The sequence below is a fragment of the Myotis lucifugus genome, unplaced genomic scaffold, assembly GCF_000147115.1.
Source record: "Myotis lucifugus unplaced genomic scaffold, Myoluc2.0 scaffold_180, whole genome shotgun sequence".
Taxonomy (NCBI): Eukaryota; Metazoa; Chordata; class Mammalia; order Chiroptera; family Vespertilionidae; genus Myotis; species Myotis lucifugus.
This window is the reverse complement of record NW_005871228.1, coordinates 1,534,774-1,556,443: the sequence shown is the minus strand read 5'-3', so window position 1 is coordinate 1,556,443 and position 21,670 is coordinate 1,534,774. Positions and strand designations below refer to the sequence as shown.

The following is a 21,670-nucleotide window of genomic DNA, read 5'->3' as shown; positions in this document are numbered from 1 at the left end:
CCGTCAGATAATTTTCATCCAACTGTTGTTAGCTTGGTCTTCCCTCTTCTGCAGCTGACATTCCAGCATAGTCACCTTTCCCTTGTTAGTAAACCCCTCCCCACCCCAGTCCCCATCTTGGTCTGCTCTGATCTCTTTGAATCCTGAAATGCTAATTCTTACATCTGGTCTTTTAGTCCCTCACCCATCTCTATAAGCTAGAAGGGCATTGGAAAACCATGGGCCTGCTGAGATTTCAGAGAAGTCAGTGGGCAGAGAGGTTTCACACATCTTCCCAGTCCACAGGCGCTGATCCAGAAATAAGCACAACAGTCTCCTGGTAGTGAACATCCCCCTCACACAGGTCTGTGCACACTGATCACGCATCAGAATGGCAGGGGGTGGGGGTGGTTTTAGGAGTGATGAAGTTCAGGTTCAGGCTGGGAGATGGGGAATCTGGATAAAAAAGACCCTTGCATTGAATCTCAAAGCAAACTGGAAGAGCCACACCTCTTCTTGTCTTATGTGCCTGACCTGAGACAAGTTCAGAGTGGTCTGAGCAGTCACAGGAGGGAGAGATGTGCAGCTTGGCCACCACCTGAGCACTTACTTGGAGTCATTGTCGTGCACCAAAGCGCCACTAGAGGACACCAAAGAACTGTGCGGAGAGACCCACCCAGCAGCTGTGGATGATCCTGGGCTGGGGACACAGAGCTACTTCTGTGGCTTGGTGGGGCTGTAGGTGACAAAGCCCTCAGCAGCATCCTGTACTACTCTAGAAGGCACCCACTGGCCTTAAACCAGGTTAGATTTCCAGGCACCCTGGAGGACCCCCATCTCCCTTCCAGGGCAGTGGGGGGGGGGTGCCATTGAGCTGGAGAGCCCAGGCTGTACCTGCCCACTCCATTCACCCTGCTCCTACTATGGGCCATCCATGTAGCCCAGGGCCAGTGAGCACAGGGCACTGACCCCTACAGATGCCAAGCTGGTACTCAGGCCCACTTCCCTGTACAGCTGTGGACACGCCTCCACTGGCCTAGGAATGTTTCCCTTGCTCTGGACACTGGCCTACAAGAACTTTAACTTGCTTTGTTCTTTATTTTCCTTCCTTCCTTGCTGCTCACCTGGGCAATTACCTAAGCATGCATGCATTCATTCATCCCATAACTATCGAACATTGCCACTTTCCAGGTACCATTCTGGACATGGGGAATGCAGCATGCAGCAGGATTGACAAGACCCCTGTCCTCACAGGTCTTCCATTCTAGTGAGATCAGGATGAGAGCAGCCTCAGAGGAGAGTGGGTGGACTTCACCAATAACAGCTGCCCTAAGGGCACCGAGAGCTGCTTGTCATGAGTGACGACATCTAGTTGCTAAGCTGCATCCCCTATACCCGTTATCTTGTCAAAGCCTCATAAGAATTCAACAAGAAGTGCTACTCATTTTACGGATGAGGAAACTGAGGCACAGAGAGGTTAAGTAACTTGCCCCAAATCTCCAGCTAGAAAGTGACAGAGCGGAAATTCAAACCCAGGTCTGTCTTTCTTCCCTCACCATATGCTCTTCCCCACCTTCCCTGCCTCTTTCAAAGCACCCTGTCAACTTCCAAGGTGCCAGTGGGTACAGACCTGCCCTATAACCAGTGAGATGCGGCGAGTGAGAGGAATGACTTAATTACTACACATTCAACAGAGGCCTCCCCTGAAGGCCCTGGAGCTCTGTGAGGGCTGTGCTTTGGTGCTGCAAGCTGAATTCAAGCCGATAAAATGCTCTTCCTGCCTGACAGGCAGTGCCCAGCAGAGAGGCCAAGGCTGTCTGTGATGGCCGGGGCTCCAAGGGCTCACACCTGACTCCTGGTCCAGCCGCTGCTCAGCGGGAGGCTTGCAGAAGCTGCTGGGGAAACGTCTCCCCATCTGTGCACTGAAAGGAGGGCAGCTGGCCTGAGAGTCCCTCTGCATGATGCAATTATTCACAATGTAGGTCAGTGGCCCCTGCAAACATCCTGCTTTGTCAGGCTGCATACATGAACGACCGGGAGAGTGTCTGGGCACGGGTTGAGGCATTGGGTCCTAAAAGGTCAGAGGCCCTGGTCCTGCTATAGACTCGCTGGGTGACCTTGGGCAAGTCTCCACTTTCTTTTAGACCCTGGTTACTCATTTGCAGCGTGAGCCCATGGGTTAATTTACAGTATAGCTAATGTGAGCCTGTATAATGGAGGGATGACTGTACTGTCCTACATGGACCGATACGTAAAAACTCAATCAATGTTTCTCATGTGCCTACTGTGTGCCTGCCCTGTGCTCCATGCTGGGGCCCATGTATACGAGATGGACAGTATGCTTGCCTTCCCAGAGAGTGCAGCCTAGTGGAGGACACAGAAGGCTGATGAACCACACAGTACAGCTGAGTACAATGGTGAACTGTGTTCCTACAGAGAGGTACAAGGTTCTTTGAGGGGTACTAGCAGGGGCACCTACTGCATATCAGATAGTCTGGAAGGTTCCTCTGCAGTGGTGACATTTAGTCTGTGCCCTGAATGATGAGAAGACCAGCCATGTGAGAATCTAGGGGGAGACCATTCCTCGGAGAGGGAACAGCAAGTGAGGAGGATCTAAATGGCAAAGTCCTTGGCATATTTTAGGAACCAAAAGGTGGCCGGTGTGGCTGGAGTGTAATAAGTGAGGGGCCAGCACACAAATACCTGGGGAGCTTGTTAACCGGCAGGCGGGCCAGCAGGTCTGGATGCAGCAGTTGCAACATGCTCCCAGGGGACACAGATGTGCTGGGCCAGGCCTCAGATTAGAGGATCTTAAACCAGGCTGACATTTGGTCCTCAGCAGATCTTCGGTTAAGAGTGAAGATTCCTTTGTCACTCACACACTTCTGACACAGAGTATCTATATGTCCTGACCCTGGCCAGACCCTGCAATACAGTACTTCTGTGTGTCCTGTGTGGGTCCGAGCAGGGAGGAGTCTGGGTGGAGGACATGAAGGGTGCCATGGGCCTTCCTGTGACCAGGGGGCTCTTGATCTTTCATACTCCCACTGTGTGGGTGGCTCAGATTCTCAAGCCCCCACCCGACCAGTCCTTTTTTTCTTAAATCCTCACTTGAGGACATTTTCCCCATTGATTCTCAGAAAGAGTGGAAGAGGGGGGGAGGAGAGAAACACTGATGTGAGAGAGACACACTGATTGGCTGCCTCCCACGCACATCTGGACCTGGGCCAGGGAGTGAGCCTGCAACTGAGGTGGGTGCCCTTGAATGGAATCGAGCCTGCAAGCCTTCAGGCGGAGGGCAGATGCTCTATCCACTGAACCAAACCGGCTGGGGCTGGCCAGTGCTTCTTTGAAGGAGCGGGTGCCTTCCACCTCTGACCAGTTCCCAGAAGCTTCTCTCAGAACGTGTTCCCTGAGCCATCCAGCTTTTCTTTTAAATTTCAAATTTGATTTTTGAAATAGATGGTAAAATTGGAAGGTGAGTGTGTGTATAGAAATGTGATGGTGGGGGAGAGAGGATGTCTAACCTTTGGGCTGCATTGCAGAGTCTAGAGATGCTCTCTTTTCCTGGGAAAGCAGTTGAGTCACAGCCTCTTTTGGGGGCAAAGGGGGGTCTCATCAAGGAAGCCTGGGCAGGGAGGGGCAAGGGCACGTGGTTCAGACCCCAAGTCCAGCTGTATGACTTTGAACACATCTCTAAGTCTGATTCCTCGTCTGCAACCTCCCAGCATTGGCAAGACAATCAAAGGAGGTAACTGGGGTGGATAGCAGGCTTCAGAGAGTGGCAAGCCCGCTCCGTGTGTGTAACCCGTCATCATTATCTCCCACTGCAGAGTCACAGCGTGCTGGAGCCGGGAGGAACCTTCCAGATCCCTCCGGGCTGGGCTGCTTATCTCAACAGCAGCAGCCCCACATCTCTGAGGCAGCAAAGCTAGAAGCTGTCGTTTCAAGGTAAGAATTTTTTTTAGAATGTTTGATTACGAGTTAGAGTGAATGTTTTCAGAATCCCAGGCTGGGAAGGGACCTGTGAGATCACCCACCAGGGTTTCTCAACGGGGCACTTCCTGCATTGTCTTCTTTGGAGGGGACACGGTTCTCTGGTGTGAGGAACTTGCCTATTCAGTGCAGGGCACTCATTGCCAGGAATGTCTTCTGGTCACTGTGACAGTCCACATCTCCCTCCCCTGACTCCCCATTTCCAAACACAGAGGATTATGCACTAGTCCAATTCCTCTTTTTACAGGTGGAGAAACAGGCCCAGGGAAGGACTCTAGCAAGAGGGTGACTGAACGGAGACCCGGATGCAGGTGTCCTGACCCGTTCCATGCCCCGTGCCCTGGGCCATGCTGTGGGTTGGCACAGGAGGGGCCAGCCTCGTGGGCTGCCCACCAGCCAGCATTTATCCGGACTTACATTTTTGGGCTCTGAGCACTGCTTCGTCAGCCCTCTGGAGCTGGATGAGGGCCACCCTCTGACTTTGGACTCATCCAGTCTGCCGGTGCTGTGCGCCTTGCTCAGGTGCACTTGGGGCAGCGTGCAGAGCAGCAGGCATGGGGTCCAAAGCCACTCACCCGATGTCTGTGGGGTGGGAGAGGTGGCCGGGCACTGGCTGAGAAGCAGAGGGAACCTGAGTTCAGTATTAGGACACCAGTGGGCCAGCAGACCCCTGCCTGGTCCTGATCAGAGAGGCATCCTTAATTTGACCTTGGAATCTAGTATGAATTTCTGTGGTTGTATAAGGGTCAGAGCTGGGGTGGGGATCCTCATGGGGAAGTTAAGGACTGACAAGTGCAGTGATAGGTCCTAACATTCCTAGCCCTTTGCAGCTCATAAATCCTCTTATTGCAGCAGTTCTCAACCTGTGGGTCGCGACCCCTTTGGGGGTCGAACGACCCTTTCACAGGGGTCGTTCGAAAATACATCCTGCATATCAGATATTTACATTACAATTCATAACAGTAGCAAAATTACAGTTATGAAGTAGCAACGAAAATAACTTTATGGTTGGGGGTCACCACAACATGAGGAACTGTATTAAAGGGTCGCGGCATTAGGAAGGTTGAGAACCACTGTGACTGAGATTTCTCTTTGATTTTGACCTCAGGGCAGACCTTCAGGGTGAAGGAGCCAGGAATTTTACACCCATGTTACAGGTGAGGAAATAGGCTTAAGGTGACACAGTCAGAAGCAAAGCCAAGCTAAACGTAAGCCAAGCAAAGCAGGTGGGAGGTGCATCTCAACTTTTGTCATTCCCTTCCCTGTGGCTGGGCTCTGTGCCCATCCCCGTGGAGGCGGGCCTTCAGGGATGCACCTATTCTCCTTGGGCCTGTCTCTGGGGCCCCTGGGCAAGCCCTGAGCAGGAAGAGCTCACAGGTATGGCTGCTGAATCCACAGCCAGGAGGTGCTGGGTGAAGGGGGGCTTCCACGAGACACACTGTGAATGTGCTGATGGCATCCCTGCTGCCTGGGCATGTAGGTCAGTACTTAAAACTCAGGTGGTTTCACTGGAACACCCAGATTTCTGGCTCCTTTTGAAAACGAGACACGGGGCAGCACAGGGCCTGCTCGTGAGCCTGGCGCGTCTGCCAACGCCCCACGACTGGGCTGCCGGTCCAGCGGGTCTCCAGGCCTTGTTCCAGAGTCAAGTGAGTGCCTGGAAGACCTTGTAATTTTAAGGACACTTTGAAGTAAGTGTGACAGCTGTTCTTGTTAAGTTGGCAAAGAAGTGAGGAGAGACTAGTGGTGACTGAGAACAGCTGATGTGCCTGAGGAAGGCGCCCGTTGCGCTCTTGTGCTGGAGGAGATGCGGCTGGAGGAGAGCTCCCCCAGGGAGAGCCATGGCTTCGGAGGAAAGTGCCAGCTCTGGAAGGGCAGTGCCATGTGCACCTAGCATTCCGAGGAGGCCCAAACCTCCGCGGGAACCAGGAGAGGGGGGCGGGAGGAGAGAGAGGTGAGAAAGAAGAGAGGCAGGAGAAAGAGGGAAGCTGGTTGGGCCACATGGTCCTTCCCCTCAGATTTCTGCACCTTCTGAAGTTCTATTAAAATTCAGGAAATGGCCTGGCCGGTGTGGCTCAGTGGTTGAGCATTGACCTATGAACCAGGAGATCAGGGTTCGATTCCTGGTCAGGGCACATGCCTGGGTTATGGGCCCAATCCTCAGTAGGGGGTGTGTAGGAGGCAGCCAATCAATGATTCTCTGTCATCATTGGTGTTTCTACCTCTCTCTCCCTCTCCCTTCTTTTCTGAAATCAACAAAAACATATTTAAAATTCAGGAAATGCTTGACGAGCAAGAGGGGATGCTGGTGAACCTGGCCATGGCTTGAGACTTGCCCTGGGTGATGTGGGGAGGAACAGAGACAATGTCTGTGAACCAGGAACTGGACCGCGCCTACAGGAAAGGCTGCGGAAAGGCCAAAACCTCTAGTAGGCTCAGGGCCTCCCTACCTTGGGGGTGTGAGGCAATTCTTCCCGGATCTCAAGACCCAAGAGGTCCCAGATGATACTGGGATGCGCAGAAATATGGGTTAACTTTTCACACGGTCACCTGATTTTTGGAGAAGCAGCATTATTGAGTGGAAAGGTTTGGTGGCCAATCTTGGGCAAGCAAGCTCTTTCCCCTCTGAGGTTCCTCGGTGCCAACATTCGGTGATTCCGGGGTGGTGGCACCAGATGGAAGCCTGTTTCTCCCAGGCTCGGCTCCTGGAGTCTGGTTTTCCCCCACCCTCAGCAGGCCCAGGATGCCTGGACGCTGCATGCCCCAACCGGCCGGGCAGAAATCAGCAGGCCGGTTTCCCAGGGCGCACGTGGGAACGACTGTGGCTACACCACCTCCACCCTGAGAGCAGAATCATGCTTTCTTCCTGCAGCCCTGGACCGGCCTGACCCCACACAGCTTGCAGTCTGGGCAGCAGGCAGTGGCGGGAGGGTCCCATGCAGGGCCTCTGGGGAGGCTCTAGGGGCACTGACCCAGGCGGGCAGGGGATAAACAGAACAAGGAAAGCAGAGCAGAGAGACACAAGGGGATAAAGAGAAGGGAAACTTGCGTCTCAAAGATGCTGATACTATAGTGTCAGATTCCGAGATTTAATTAAACCCTGAGAATAAACAATAACAAGAGCTTAACGAGGGAATAGTCATTTGGTCCCTCTGCGACTGGACCCCACATAAAACTCTCTACCCTCGACTCCCATCACTAGCCTCATCTGTGGCCGGGCCCCATACCCTCCCCTCCTGGTCCTTTCCTGTGCTGTGTCCTGGTCCTGAGATGCCCTTTCTTACACCACTGTGTGCAACCGCACCCATTCTTTCATCTTTGAAATCTCCCCAGATCCTCTCATCCCGCCCCTCTGAGGCCCCAGTGCTTCCTGCCTGTCTCTTAGGGGAGGGCCATTGCCTCTGTGTTTGACTTTTTGCCCCTCCTCTCTCAGCACCCTCACCATCCTCTCCACCAATTGTCCTCCCCTCCCCCCGTTACTGACTGCTCCTTGTGTGCCAGATTCTGGGCTAAGGATGTCATACACACTGTCCCATTTCATCCAAATAATCACCACAGCAGTGGGCTCTAATACAGACCTGGGACTTGAACCCAGGTCTGCCAAGCTCCCCAAACCCTGGCTTTATACACAAATCCAGAACTGCCCAGACACCCTGGCAGTTGAGCTGGCCCTTCTCAGCCTGGCCTGACTATGCCCATGGCGCATCTCTCTTCCTCTCACAGGGTCCGCTGCTAACGCAGTGCATGGCCAGGCTGGAGTTCACGCGACTCCCTGCTTGGTGTGAGATGGGAGGTGACAGGACGAGGGTGCGAAGATCTTCTAAGTCAGGAAGCTGGAGCACGTAGGATCCTGGACGAGCTACTGTAGGCCACCACTGCTGTGCACGTGTGCTCAATCTAATGGTTTTCAATGTCATTAGATCTGCCTGACAACCCTAGGGATTCAGTAGGGCCATCAGTCTCATTCCCAGTTTGCGTAGAGGACACTGAGCCCAGGAATAGGCTGTAACTCACCCACGGTCACACAGCAAGAAACCCGAGGACCTGGCACTTGAGCCGGGTGTCCTGACTCCTAGTCCAGGGCCTTTTCCGTTGTTTGAGCTCCTCCCTGGAACTCTGACTAATTCTGGGAGTCTCAGCTCAGCAAGGAGAAAGGCAGCTGGCTGCCTGGACAAGCCTTAAGTGTTCTCTTTTGTGATTCCTGCTGCAGCTCAGATTTCAGTTTGCCCTTGGCTAAAAGGCAGCAGGGTAACACTGCAGTGCCCTGGGTAATGGATAGCCGCTGGCTTTGCCTCTGGACCAGGGCTGGGACCCAGGTCCATCACATGCTCACTCTGAGCCCCAGGTTCTCCTCTGAGAAATGCTGGAGTCACCTGCTTTGAGGGTTGTTCTGAGCATCAGGCAAGAGCCCGGAAGACAAAAGACTACACTGCCCGGACACACACACCCACGGTAATGCGCACAAGAACAAGGCATCCATTTCATTTGCCTGTTGTCATTCAGGGAGGCACACGGGTTGGGAGCCCCACAAGTGCAGTGTTGCAAAGACTGTTTCAAAATAGGATGTTGTAATTGGTGCTGTGCCGCCGCTGGCTGTGTGCACTCGAGTCCCCGGGCAGCCACAGGCCCCGGGAGCGTGTGCGTGCCCCTTCACTCTGTAGCAGGGCTTGTGTGTCTGGGCCAGTTTCCTTGTCCTCTGCCCATGCTTTCTCTTCTGCACCAATGATGAAGTCCTCAGGGTGAACATAATGCTCCAATTCATTATAACTTCAAAGCTGTTCTCAACTCATCTCACACACATCCATTAAGAACGAATATATACATATAAATATATATATAATGTCTTTTGAGGTCATACCATTCAATTATTCTATTTTGTGAAATTACAGAAGTTTTGGGCTTGAAGACACTCAAGTGTTTTTCCCTTCCCTTCCTCAGTGTGCAGTCCATGCTAAGAGCTCGTCCAACCTTTCTTTGCACACCTCTGGTGATGAGACTCACTACCTCCTAAGGAAGCCCAGTTCATTTTGGGATATGTTCTTCCTCATCCTAAGCTGAAATCTGTATCTCTAGAACTTCCCCCAGGTCCCAGCTCTGCCTTCCAGGCCCTGCTCCTCCCTTGGCCCCAGGACAGCCCCTCTGAAGCTTAGAGACAGGGATTGTGCCCTTTTGAGTCTTTTCTTTGTGGGTTGACATCATTCTTTCCTACATGGCACAGTTTCTTATTCTTTTTCCATCCTGGCCACACTTTCTCCCCCTGGTCTCTAAGGGGATCTGAATAGGACAGAGTGGTGTCCCCTCCCATGCCTAGAGCCCTATGCACCTGGAATACTGGTGCTTGGGACACACACACACACACACACACACCTGCTTTTCCTTAGGGATCTAAGAGCCATATATCCTGTAATGCAGAACCCAAGAGTTCTCTCTGCTGCCCAGGAGAAATGCCCTGGTGGCCCTGTCATCCCTCATGACACTTCAGGGTCTCCTTTTCCAAGCAGGCTGTGTCACCGAGTGGGCAATCCCAAAATACGCCACCCTGGAGAGCATTATGCTAAGCGAAATAAGCCAGCCAGAGAAAGACAAGTATCACATGATCTCACTCATATGTGGAATCTAATGAACAGAATAAACTGTTGAACAAAATAGATCTAGAGACATAGAAGCAGGGAACAGACTGTCGAGTCTCAGAAGGTGGGCATGGGTGGGTGGGTGTGGGTGAGAAGAGATCAACCAAAGAACTTGTATGCATATATACATAACCATGGACACAGACAATGGGGTGGTGGAGGCCTGGAGCAGGGGGTAGGGATAGGCTATAAGGGGTCAATGGGAGGAAAAAAATACTTTCAACAATACTTTCAATAATAAAGATTTTTAAAGAAACAAAACCAAAACAAAACAAAAACAGGCTACTAAAAGCTACTGGTGCATGGTCATAATAATCTCACCAAAATAAATAAATAAATAAATAAATAAACAAACAAATAAATAAATAAATAAAATTAAATTAAATTAAAAAGACTCAAATTAGCAGGGCAGGAGGAGTGGGCAATCCAGAGCCAAGACAGGGTTGGGGAATAAGAACAGGAATATAGAGCCCCAGTTGGGTGACTCAGTTGGTTGGGCATCATCTGAACACCAAAAGGTTGCTGGTTTGATTCCCGGTCAGGGCACATGCTTGGTTGCGGGCTCCATCCCTGGTAGTGGGCATGCAGGAGGCAGCTGATCTATGTTTCACTCTCATGTGATGTTTCTTTCTCTCTCTCCATATCCCTTACTCTCTCTCCCTAAAAATCAATTTTAAAAATCTTTAAAAAAAGGAACAGGAATGTAGATTTAAGAAGAATTGAAGTTGTATGTTTTTCCTATGAACCAAAGATGTGACACAGCTTTGGCACAGCTAAAAGTAAGCATATAAACATCTCTAACGTTAACTTAGCATTTTCCACATACATAATCACATATGCCCCCACAACAATCCCATGCAAGGTAGGACAGAAGTATCAGCCTATTTTACAGATGAGGAAACTGAGGCTCAGAGAGGTTTGGTGGACTGACCAAAGGGAATGAAGGAGTGGCAGAGGCTGGCGCTCCCCTGACATCCCCTCTGTTCACCCACAGTCTCAGCTTCTTTACAGTTAGGAGTCACATGACTAATTCTGGCCAATGGGCTATGGGAGGAAGTGACATTTGACCCTGTGGGCTGAAGCTTAGAAGAGCTGTCGAGAGATCTGTGTGTGGCCTCATGTTTGGGCCCAGATCACTGAGCTGCCTCATGGAGGAGGGACCCCCTGGAGGCCGCCTGGATTTACAAGCGGACTTTGTATGAGAGAGAAATAGGCCTTCGATGCATTTTGTCGCTGAGATTTAGGGGTTCTTTATTAACGCAGCTTAGCCCAGCCTATCCTGACTAATATAGAAGAATATAGAAGGGCAATTACATTTGGTTGTATGTTATCACATGTCAGGCATTGTGCTAAGGACTTTGCACATGTCACCTCATGCAATCCTTGAAGCTATGAGAAAAGGATTATTGTTTTTCTTTACTGCATGGGGAAACGAAGACACAGAGAAGTGAAGCCGCTTGTGCCGAGCCACTAAGGTATGGACCTGGGACCCGACTCTGGGTCTATCTGATTGGAAAGCCTCTATGAACTCTGGTGATTTGCAGAAACAGATGGCTATTGTGTTCCAACACCCTGTTGGGCTAAATGCTTTCTTTGAAGATGAAAGATCGCACAGATTGCTTTTCTCATTCAGATTTTATGCCTGAGTAAAATCCTTGTGCTCTGATTTATTATAGCAACACTGATTTTCCAATTTTAAGACAACAATGCAGCTTGAAATAAAATGGAAAGAAAACATTGAAACATTTGAAACTTTGGTTTAGATCCTTATTTCATTTTGTTTGAACTGTTCAGGGCCGGCCTCATTTCTCCTCCTGCCTCCGGTCTCCCCCACTTGGATCGCCTGCCAGAGCCACCTTTTCAACACAGTCAGACTCTAAGCATGCTCCCTCCTGCGCAAAATCCACCAAAGCTCCTCGTCCCCTCCAGCAGCACTTCCTAAATTACGGTCAGAATATGTCAATGTAAACATGCACCCCGAGAAAGGGCTCCATGGTCAAAGAAATTTTGGAAATGCTAATTAAAAATTATAATTAAAACATTAAACTACAGGACTTTTCAGAGCCTTTAACTTGCTAAAGCCTAAGAGGCAGATGTGTAGTTTCTGGGATTTCTTAAACTTTTGGATCATGGAGTCCCCCCATTCCCTTTTATTTTGGGACAGCTAATAGGATTAATATTCCATGTCATAAGCTTTGGGAAGATGTTGGCTTTTAGGTTAAAGTCTGAAATTCTCAGCTTAACATTCAAGTCCTCCCAGGATTGGTCTTAGGTCACCCTCCAATCTAATCTCACAAAGCCCCACCTCTCTGTCTACCCCAGGGTTCAACTCCCCTCCCCACCCCTGACATCTTCCTGTTCATCATGTCACTCAGTCCTAGGTTGTGAGGTTCTCTGAGCTGTAACCTGGAGAGAAAACAGGATTGAGGAACAATGTCAGAAACTTCACACAATGCGCCTCTATTTGGGAGAATGTTAAAAACACTCTATTAGTGACGTGGCTGAGATGAAAACGGGAATGATGATTGCATGACTAATTGAAAGCCATGTGTTTACCGAGGCTCAAAGAATCCCTTTTAGAAACGGAAACTGGGCATGCATATGCCAACGAACAAGGCAGAATGGGTGCACATTGGAAACAAAAAGCACCAAGATATGCTGGGCAAAACCAAAGATATCAACGTAATTAATAAAGTAATTAACATGCACAGGAAACGCAAAAGCTGCCAGGAGGCTGATAAGAGAGGGCTATTAAAAAAAAAAAAAAGAGCAGTGTAGCAGGGGAGTGAAATGAAGTTTTGCATTTTTTTTCATCACAGACCCCAAAATATTCTCTGAGTAATAAATAGGCCTTGACTAACTGCAAAAATACCAGTGAGGCTGGGGCCTAGAATTTGCTGTCGACCTTCTGCCTGGCAAAATAATCAGCTCAAGCAATCAGTCAGCCATCCAGTCACTGAGAATGTGGGAGGTGCTTAGACTAGGATGGGAGACCTGTGCCAGGTGGTATGGTCAAAGGCAAGGTGGTGAAGGGTGCCAATCTTGGGGCCAGACTGCCTGAGCTCTAGTTACAACTCTGCCACTTGGGACCTGCAGCAACTATTTAACCTCATTATTGTCATCTGTAGAATGGGTCTAAACATAGTACCTCTTCATAGTTTTGAGGACTGAATGGACAGATTTGTGTAAAGCCCCTAGGCCAGTGTGTGGCCCGCGTGAATGGCTCCAACAGGGTCAGCTGTTACCACTATTATCCCCCCATGGCAATCAACCCAAGGAAAAGCTCCCTGATAACATAAAAGTTCAGAAAATGTTTCAAAGTTTTCATTAAGAAAGGCAGACCAAACTCGAGTCCCATCATGTTGTTTCTCCTGTGTCTGATTCCTGGGGTGTTTCGAGAAGAGCAGGAAGTTGGAGCAGGCATCTGAGGAAGGTGAAAGATGGTAGCTCATCGACAGTCTTGGGCTCTGGGATTTTGGGTGAGTCTGTGCCTCAGTTTCCCCATGAGAGAAATGAGGGGTCTGTTTGGGTGATATCTTAATTCAAGTTCTGAAAATCTGAGTCAACACTAGTTACACAGACAAGTGATTATTAAGAGAGCAACAGTGACCCTCCTTGGAGGCCTCTTCTCTTCCTCCTCCTCCTTGGCCATCTTCCAGCTCTGTTCCTGGTGCGCCAAGGTCCTCCTGGGCCCTCAGGTGGAAGCTGCATAGTCATGGGGCTACCGTGCCTCCCTCATCAACATGCCCTGAGCCCTGGGCCTTAGGCCTCTGCCTGTCTCACCAACAGGGCACCATACCCCCCCACCCCCGGGGCTCATGCTACCTGGGTGTTCTAGAACCCATCACTGACTCTGTACCAACATGTGTTCACCTGCAAAATAGGAACAAAGCTCTCTCTGCTGAAGTGATTGTGAGGATTAAAGAAGTGGAGTAGGTGAATGTGCATTAGAAGGTGTAAACCTACCCCACATGCATCACTGCTCTTTAAGACCTCCCTGGGAGGCTGGCAAGGTAGTTTTTAAAATTTCCTTATGGAGTCATGAGGTTCTGAGTCAGGGAGTGGGAACAGAAGGCACAACGATTAAAGTCCTGTGGGTCAGGCTTAGCATTAGGCACTTGAACATGTTGTCCCAGTTAATGCTCATGGTAAGCCTGTGAGGGAGGAATAGGTATTTCCTTATGGGCACTGGGGCTCAGAGAGGGTGAGTCACTCACCCAAGGTCACACAGCTAGGAGGTGGCAGATATGGATCAAAATCTTAGATTGTAGTGTTTATGGCTACCCCATCATTCTTCCAAAGCTCACAGTGCAGGAGCCTGGTTGGTGAACACATTGCATTTCCTTGGCATGGGAATGCATTTCCAGAAGCCTGCCATATATTTTTAATAATTGGTATGAACACGCCATCTCTCGTCAGCCAGCTTCCTGTCTGCTGTAAGACGCAGATAAGGAAGAAAGAGATGAGCAGACATAGGAAAATCCTCCATACCCGTTGGCAGAACTCACTCCAGCCCGGAGTTACCTTTCTCGATTGAATTCTCTGAGCCTTCTGTGTCTGCCTCATGTAAATGACTTCTTGGGTGAAATATGAAAACACCATGCGTGGATGTTCATAGTCTCGCTCTGGCAGCTCTGGCGATAATGGCTCAGAGTGGGGTCTGCAGCTTGTGTCTGGGAGTCGGATTCGATTCCTTTGAGATTCCTGAGCCAGGACCATGCTGGTCTGGTCTCAGGGGGCCCAGTGACAAGGAGCCAGATACAGGAAAATAGCAAGATGAGGGACTAGCTCTGAGAAGACTCAGAGGCAGGGTGGCCAAGGGCCAGATAACAAATGATGCTTCATGTAACAGCTAGCATTCATTGACACCCTGGGCACAGGTAAGTCCTTTAAGGCACTATCCTTTCTAATTCTCCCCAAAGACCTATAAAGTGGGTATTATAATATCTAGATCCATATTGTGGATGAAGAAACTGTGGCCCTCAGAAGCGAAGTCACCTACTATATGAGTTTCCTAGGGTTGCTATAACAACTTTCCTCAAACTGGGTGGCTCACAACAGTGGACATTTACTCTTGCACAGTCCTGGAGGCCGGAGGTCTGAAATCAAGGTGTCACAGGGCTGTGCTCTCTCTGAAGTGCTGGGAGAGAATCCTGGGCCTCATCCAGCTTCTGGTGGTTCCATGGACAACTTGGCTTGTGGCTGCATCACTCTGATCTCTGCCTCCATCTTCACATGACCTTCTCCTCTGTGCCTGTATCTTCTCTACTTCTTCTTCTTATAAGAACACTCTTCATTAAGTTTAGGGCCAACTGAAGTAATCCAGGATGATTTTGTCCTAAAATTTTTATTACATCTGCAAAGACCCTTTTACTATGTAAGATTATAGTCACAGGTTCTAGGGTTAAGGATGTGGGTATATCTTTTGGGGGCTCACAACTCAACCCACTACACTTATCTAACTTCACACAGTCAGTGGCTGAGCTGGGATTTAAACCTAACTCCAGAGTCCATTTGCTTGACCAGGAAGGGCTAAATGCTACCCATTTACCTGCTGTGTGACTGTGGGCATGTTATTTAACCCCTCTGTGCCTCAGTTTCCTCATCTATAGACTGAGGATAAAAATGGTAACTACGGCATGGGGTTGCTGCGAAGATTGAATTGACAAGGTAAGGCACATGGAACAGTGCCTAGCACACAGTATGCACTTAACAAAAGCTATTGCCATTATTGTTACCAAGACTACACAGCTTCTTTGGAACTCTGGATGGATGCTGAGCAGATGGCTACTGAGGATGAGGCTGGACTGGGGCACAATGCCCTCAGATATAATTTGCCAGATTTGAATATCCGCTCATAAGTGCTTCAGTCTTATGCAACAGCACCCAGATAATCACAGATGTGAAAGAGGGTTAAACATCTACACTTAATGGAGGCTAATAATTTTGAAAGCATCCATGAAGAGGATGTTTCTTTAAAACAAAACCAAGTAGAACACAGAACTGATGTGGAAAGAAGCAGGAAGTATGAATAGGCCAATAGACCAATCCCAGCTGAACAGATCCCCAGTTATCTAACACCACATGGCCTGGCTGGGGACAGTTCCAATTGTAGCCAGGTCATCTCAGGCCTGTGAGTTCACCTCTCCAGCCTTAGTTTCCTCCTCTCTAAAGTGGGGGTGTCAAGGTGCTTTGTAAACTGCCTGCTGCAGAAACGTGAGGCACTCTTGTTATTACAGTATGTGTTTGCCAACCGTTGAGTACCTGTACCCAAGTGGGCAGACCTGGGGTGAGGGTTCCAGTCTGGAGGACGGGGGAGTGGGGGCTGGGCACTGAGAATTGGGCAGCCCCAAGATGATTGCTGTCTCCTGAGCTCTTAGGAGGGGCCCACAAGTTCTATCAGTGTCCTCTAAACTGAATTGAGCATCTTTGGGTCATGTTAAGTATTCTCTCCTATGTCAAGGTCAAAATGACTCAGTATTTGGAGTTGAACCCACTGTCTCTTTAAGGAGAAACTAAAATGGCAGAAAATAGTGAACATTTCACCAAGTGGCTAGTGGTTCCATTTCAGAGCCACTGTGGGTGCTGAGGTGCCTGGACACTGTGGTTCCCTGGCCCTTTGTGGTTTCTGTGGTTGGTGGCTTCCTGCAACTGCAGGGCAGTGTGTTAACTTGCCTAAAGTTCTGGTCTGGACTTGCTCACCGTCTACCTCCCTCCTGCAGGGAACAATGCTGCAGAAATAGAGATCTTGTAGCTTTTCCTTCTTTCCTATTCCTTGCTCTCCGTCTTCCACTGGGGAGACAATTATTTAACTGATGATTTAAGGATTTTCAGAAAAACATGACACTGGGGGCTCATTAAGCTCTGTGGGGTCTGCACAGGGTGAACCTTGCCAGGTGGCCCTCTCTCTGAGTTTGCATGTCATTTGTCACCATCACGTTCTCCGGCTGGGGTGGGGGTGAGGGTTGGGAAGACACCATGTGGACTTCAGGTTTCCTGGATTCAGGCTTTTCTTCTCTTATACTTTAGCCCAGTGGTTCTCAACCTTGGCTACACATTAGAATCACCTGGGAATCTTTTTAAAATCCTGATTTCTGGGCCTCATCCTCCGGAAATTCTGTTTCTTTGTTATGGGGTGGGGCCACAACATTAGTAACAAAGAAACAGAATTTCCGGAGAATGAGGCCCAGAAATCAGAACCACAAATCTAAACTATCTTTAAAATCATTTAAAAGCCTTCCTCTTTAAAAAATATTATTTAATTTTCTTTTCAGACTCAACATATTCATCTAATAATTTAAGCCAGCTGCTGGGCAACTGCATCACCTGGTCAGAGGTGGTCAATGCTGACAAGAGTCATAATATGGAAGCTTGTTCATTTGTTCACTCATGCATTCCTTTGCTCATCATTCACTTGTCTATTCAAGCAACATATATTGAGCACCTACTATGTGCCTGCCAGACCCCATGCTAGGGATGAAGCACTGAGCAAGAAATACAAGGCCCTATTTCATGGAGCTCACATTGTAGTGGAGGAAGACAGAAAACAGGCGAGAACACCAGGGATAAGTGATGTGATGGAGAAACAGGGCGAGGTGAGACAGAATGTCAGAGGCCAGTTAAGACTTGTTAATATTGTTAACAGTAATTTTTCCCAAATTGATATACAAATTCAGTGCAGCCCCTAAGAAAATCCCACTGCCTTTTCTGCAGACATGGAAAAACTGATTCTATAATTCATCTGGAATTTCAAGGGACCCCAAATAGCCAGAACAATAATGAAAAAGAACTAAGTTGGAAGACACACACTTTCCAATTTCAAAGCTTACCATAGCTACAGTCATCAAAACAGTGTGGTACTGGCATCAGGATAGGCATATGGGTTGATGGAATAGAATTGGGTGGCCAGAAATAAACCATACATCAATGCTTAATTGATTTTCAATAGGCATTAGGAGAGTAGTCAATGAGGAAAGAATACTCTTTCTAACAAATGGTGCTTGGGCAACTAGATATCCACATACAAATGAATTAATTTGTACCACTACCTTACACCATATACAAAAATTAACTAAAAATACATCAAACACCTAAATATAAGAGCTAATGTTATATAACTCAGAAGAAAACTCAAGTGTAATAAATCTTCCTAACCTGGATCAGGTAATGGTTATTTAGCTATGATACCTAAGCACAAACAACCAAAGAAAATATAGATAAATAGATAAAAATATATAAACATAAAAACAGATAAATTTTGAACTTCACCAAAATTAATTTTGTGTATATCACAGGATACTATTGAGAAAGTAAAAAGACAACTCAGAATGGGAGAAAATATTTGCAAATCATGTATCTGACAAGGGTATAATATCCAGAATAAAAAAAGAGCACTTATAACTCAACAACAAAAAGACAAACAATTCAATTAAAAACAGGACTTGAAAAGACATTTCTCCAAGGAAGATATACAAATGGCCAATAAGCACACGAAAAGATACTCCATGTCATTAGTCATTTGATAGTCATTCTCATCAAAACCACAATGAGATACCACCTCACATCGGCAGGATGGTTATAATAAAAAAGGCAGATAAATAAGAGTTGGTGACAATGCAGAGTCATTGGAATCCTTATACATTGCTGGTGGGAATGAAGAATTGTGCAGCCACTCTGGCACTGTTTAGTAGTTCCTAAATACGTTAAACAGAGTTACCATGTGAACAGGCAATTCTACGCGAGCACGCGCGCGCACACACACACGCACACACACACACACACACACACACACACATTTCCAAGAGAATGGAAAACATATATTCACACAAAACTTGTTATGAATGCCCATAGTAGCATTCTTAATAGTAGTGGAATTCAAAATTGAGAACAACCCAAATATCCATCAACTGATGAATGGATAAACAAAATGTGGTATCCTATATAATAAAAGGCTAATATGCAAATCAACTGAACCGCAGAACAACCGGTCACTATGACACACACTGACCACCCGGGGGCAGATGCTCAATGCAGGAGCTGCCCCCTGGTGGTCAGTGTGCTCCCATAGGGGTGCGCCGCTCAGCCAGAAGATGGGCTCACGGCTGGTGAGCACTGCCTTGGTGGCAGGAGCCTCTCCCGCCTCCCTGGCAGTCAGACATCCCCCAAGGGCTCCCGGACTGCGAGAGGGTGCAGGCCGGGCTGAGGGAACCCTTTGAGTGCACAAATTTTGTGCACCAGGACTCTAGTATCAATATAAGGGAACATTATTCAGCCACAAAAAGGAATGAAGAACTGAAACATGCTACTACATGGAGGAACTTTAAAAACATTCTGATAACTGAAAGAAGCCAGATATAAAAAAGTCCCACATATTCTATGATTCCATTGATATGAAATATCCAGAGTCGGCAAATCCACAGAGACATAAAGTAGGTTTGTGTTTGCCAGGGGCTGGAAGGAAGGGGAAATGGGGATTCATGGGTTAAATAAACAGGGTTTCTTTTCAGCGTGATAAACTTTTATGGAATTAGACAGAGTGGATAGCTCTATAGCGTTATGAATGTACTAAAACCACTGTATTATACATTTTAAAATTGAATTTTATGGTATGTGAATTATATCTAAAAAAAGATTCCTCTGCCATGTGAGAATGGATTGGAAGGGGCAATGAGTGGGAGCAAGAGCTTGCTTATAAAGTTTTGGTAACAACAACAATAAACAACAACTCAGTGGCTTAAACAATAAAGGTGGTTGTTTATTCTTATCCTACCTCTTGTCCATTGTGTGCCAACTGTAGCTTTAGCTCAGAGCGTCCCCTTCTGGATGCCAGGTGATGAGAGATGGTGGTGCTTTGGACCTCAGGGGTAGCAGTGGAGATGGGCAGAGTGATGGATCAGGATAGGATTTGGCAGTAGAGTCTGCAGGACTATGACAGAACTCAGAGAATACCCCATAAGATGGCTCTAAGGCTAGATTCATTCAGGTATTCAACTAATATTATTTATTGAGTGTGTACTATGTGCCAGGCACTTTTTCAGGTGCTGGGGATACAGCAGTAAATAAACTACAACTGTCCCTCTTTCTGTGTTCTGATGAAACTCACTTTCTAGTGGATAGGGTGATGTTTGTGACAGCGATAGGACGTTGGATGGACTTGACTATAGCAGTTGTTATGGCTGAACACCAATATCTGCTTTTCTCTCCCCTCTGGGCATATGGTAGGACTGTTCCTGCCTGCCCCACTGAACTCATGCATGGAGAGTTAACATGTTCTGGCCACTGAAATATGAGTGGAAATGACATGTGACACTAGAGTGGAAACTCTAAAGGTCAGTGTACACTCTGTCATGCACTCTTTTCCCCTATCACCAAAACCATCCCAGAAGGTGCTCCACCAGCTATATCCTGGACTTAAAAAGCTATGGCCAAGCTATAGTTGACCCTCCATGGACAAGTGTTATAATGCATAAAGAATCTTTATTGTTTTAATCCACTGAGTTGCTCATCTTTTGTTGTTGTTGTTACCACAGTAAAACCTAGCACAGTCTGACTAATACATGTTCTCACTCATTTTTCCACCCATTAAGTCTGAATTCAATCCTAGCTTCATTTTAGAAAAGGAAGGCCAGTACCTCAGCACAGTAATTCAAACTTAAAACCAAGAGTCAGTCTGCAGGCACATGCCATAGAGAAGATGCCACTCTGTGTGTGTCTAATCTTGCCCATCAGACTGTAGGCCTAAAGGGAGCCTGAGTATGGCAGCCACATAAGTGCTGAAGGAGTGGCCGGTTGATGCATCATTTACAAAGAGGTACTTTGGTTGGAATTCCCCCACCAAAAAAGAGGAAAAGTCTTTGTGGGTGCCATAGCCTATGTTTCTGCTCATATGGATGTGTGGAAAATCATCAAAATTTAAGGGCTGTATTTGCTCAACAACTGGAATGGCTTTACTAGGACACACAGTGGTCAGACGATGCCAGGATTGCAGACAGTTTCCCAGCTGTCTGCTTCATGGACTTGAGAATTTCTAGTAAACAGCCCATCCCCTGGAGAGCACCGAACAGGTGAGACCAGAGTCTCCCACTTCAGGGCTTCCCCTTGGTGCCCATGGTGGTGCTGCGACTTTTGTTTTGTGTCCTGAGGGGTCTCTGGAGCCCAAGTGCATCCCGAGGGCACAAGGGATGCCGTCAAGGAACATGAAATAAAACTCAATCACTCACGAATCTAAGATGCCTCTGACACGAGGTGTTCCAGAAACACGGCTGTGGCCGGCAGAGGCCATCTGTCCATAACGGTCCACAGCTGACCACAGCCTGGGCTGAGCCAGGACCCAAGCCAGAAGGCCAATGTCTGTGGACATCCTTAAAATGTCTCTCTGGCATATCATTCCAATTAAATCGCACCTAATGTTCTCATTTTAATAACTTCATCTGCAATTTACATCTTGCTCCCTCTCCCAAAGGGCCTGAGGCAGCACACAGTAAAAGCCCAAACATGCAGGACAGTTAGAGAAATAAACACAAATGATCAGTACAAGAGATAATCCTCCAGGAACCTGAGATAAGATGGTCATTGCCCGGAGTGTTGAATTTGGCTCCAACTTTCTGGCAGCCAAGGTTAAAAAGAAAAGAGAGTGGCTTATTGAATTACAATTGCCGGACTGAAGGAAGGAAGTAGACACAAGTTCATGGGGAGAGCACAGCCCATTTCCTGGTGCTAAATTCTGCTAGAATCTATCCTGTGGCCCTTTATCTGAGGGGCACTAAGTCACACACTGAACAACAGTCCTTTATAGAAGATGCTGAATCATTCTTCAACTGGAAGCTTTAACCCCATAAATGGGCCCTTGATAAAAGGTGAGGGTGTAATATTAAATTAAATTGTGACTCGGCAAAGACATTTCTTGGAGAATCTGGTTTAATGGGCCCAGACAGATGGGTTGAAGTTGGACATATGGTGGCATGGGGAGAGAATTCTAGGTGGAGGGGACAATTTATTCAATAAATATTTACTGAGCATTTAATCTGAGCCAGGCCCTGTCAGTGGGTGCTGGGGACACACAGATG

The 21,670-nt window shown here is 47.9% G+C and overlaps 1 protein-coding gene across 1 annotated transcript in view; it reads right to left on the bottom strand.

Moving 5' to 3' along the window:
* GABBR2 (gamma-aminobutyric acid type B receptor subunit 2) overlaps positions 1-21,670 on the bottom strand; it is a 324,860-nt gene that overhangs the window by 19,087 nt on the left and 284,103 nt on the right. The gene's annotated exons all lie outside the window — the stretch shown is intronic.